The sequence below is a fragment of the Schistocerca serialis genome, unplaced genomic scaffold (genome assembly GCF_023864345.2).
Source record: "Schistocerca serialis cubense isolate TAMUIC-IGC-003099 unplaced genomic scaffold, iqSchSeri2.2 HiC_scaffold_1172, whole genome shotgun sequence".
Taxonomy (NCBI): domain Eukaryota; kingdom Metazoa; phylum Arthropoda; class Insecta; order Orthoptera; family Acrididae; genus Schistocerca; species Schistocerca serialis.
In genome coordinates this window covers 5,510-7,500 of record NW_026047373.1, presented here as the reverse complement: position 1 = coordinate 7,500, position 1,991 = coordinate 5,510, and the positions used below count along the sequence as shown (strand labels likewise).

General features: G+C 56.5%; 1 non-coding gene across 1 annotated transcript in view; it reads right to left on the bottom strand.

Moving 5' to 3' along the window:
* The window catches only part of LOC126433680 (small subunit ribosomal RNA), a 1,910-nt gene extending 551 nt beyond the window's left edge, over positions 1-1,359 (bottom strand). Inside the window, exon 1 of the ribosomal RNA XR_007578669.1 lies at positions 1-1,359. This exon is cut by the window's left edge and continues 551 nt beyond it. This is a non-coding gene — a ribosomal RNA (small subunit ribosomal RNA).
* Between the last annotated feature and the right edge of the window lie 632 nt (positions 1,360-1,991).

Below are 1,991 nucleotides of genomic sequence, written 5' to 3'. Positions count from 1 at the left end.
CGAATCAAGAAAGAGCTATCAATCTGTCAATCCTTCCGGTGTCCGGGCCTGGTGAGGTTTCCCGTGTTGAGTCAAATTAAGCCGCAGGCTCCACTCCTGGTGGTGCCCTTCCGTCAATTCCTTTAAGTTTCAGCTTTGCAACCATACTTCCCCCGGAACCCAAAAGCTTTGGTTTCCCGGAGGCTGCCCGCCGAGTCATCGGAGGAACTGCGGCGGATCGCTGGCTGGCATCGTTTATGGTTAGAACTAGGGCGGTATCTGATCGCCTTCGAACCTCTAACTTTCGTTCTTGATTAATGAAAACATACTTGGCAAATGCTTTCGCTTCTGTTCGTCTTGCGACGATCCAAGAATTTCACCTCTAACGTCGCAATACGAATGCCCCCGCCTGTCCCTATTAATCATTACCTCGGGTTCCGAAAACCAACAAAATAGAACCGAGGTCCTATTCCATTATTCCATGCACACAGTATTCAGGCGGGCTTGCCTGCTTTAAGCACTCTAATTTGTTCAAAGTAAACGTGCCGGCCCACCGAGACACTCACTCAAGAGCACCCTGGTAGGATTGCAACGGGGTCCGCCTCGGGACGCACGAGCACGCACGAGGCGCGTCGCACGCCTTCGGCTCGCCCCACCGGCAGGACGTCCCACGATACATGCCAGTTAAACACCGACGGGCGGTGAACCAACAGCGTGGGACACAAATCCAACTACGAGCTTTTTAACCGCAACAACTTTAATATACGCTATTGGAGCTGGAATTACCGCGGCTGCTGGCACCAGACTTGCCCTCCAATAGATACTCGTTAAAGGATTTAAAGTGTACTCATTCCGATTACGGGGCCTCGGATGAGTCCCGTATCGTTATTTTTCGTCACTACCTCCCCGTGCCGGGAGTGGGTAATTTGCGCGCCTGCTGCCTTCCTTGGATGTGGTAGCCGTTTCTCAGGCTCCCTCTCCGGAATCGAACCCTGATTCCCCGTTACCCGTTACAACCATGGTAGGCGCAGAACCTACCATCGACAGTTGATAAGGCAGACATTTGAAAGATGCGTCGCCGGTACGAGGACCGTGCGATCAGCCCAAAGTTATTCAGAGTCACCAAGGCAAACGGACCGGACGAGCCGACCGATTGGTTTTGATCTAATAAAAGCGTCCCTTCCATCTCTGGTCGGGACTCTGTTTGCATGTATTAGCTCTAGAATTACCACAGTTATCCAAGTAACGTGGGTACGATCTAAGGAACCATAACTGATTTAATGAGCCATTCGCGGTTTCACCTTAATGCGGCTTGTACTGAGACATGCATGGCTTAATCTTTGAGACAAGCATATGACTACTGGCAGGATCAACCAGGGAGCTGCGTCAACTAGAGCTGAGCAGCCGGCCGCCCGGGAGTGTGTCCCGGGGGCCCGCGCGAACACGCAAGCGTCCGCTCGATTATTCTGCAAACAGGAGGAGGCTGAGCTCCCCTGCACAATACACCTCGAAACCCTCTCAGGTCCCGGCGGCGCGCAGCGCCGTCCTAAGTACTTGGTCGGGTTCGAGAGAGGCGCAATCGCCCGGAGTTTGGCGAGTAGACGCTTTAGGTGCGACCACCCGTGCTCCCAACTGAGCTTGCCGCTGCCGACAGAGGCCCGGGAGCGTGCTGTCGTGGCATTGCCGGCGGGAGACAACACGCGCCACCTACGGTGGCCGGCAGCTCCAACGCCAGCGCCACAGAAGGACAAAAGCCCCACTTGGGTGCCGAAGCGAACTCTCCCAGCACAGCGCACGCGCCAACACGTCCGCACAGCTGCGATACAAACCACCTGCGAGAACCGCAGAGGCGACCGAGCAGCAGACGGCGTCGCGGCGCCGAGCGCCGGGCGGCGGCGCATCCTCAGCGCACACAGTCCTCAATCGGACCAGCACACTGCAGATGTCCACCGCGCTTCGCACCGGGCCCGCGAGGACCTACTTTGGCCGCACGGCGCCGCGTGCAGGGTGCG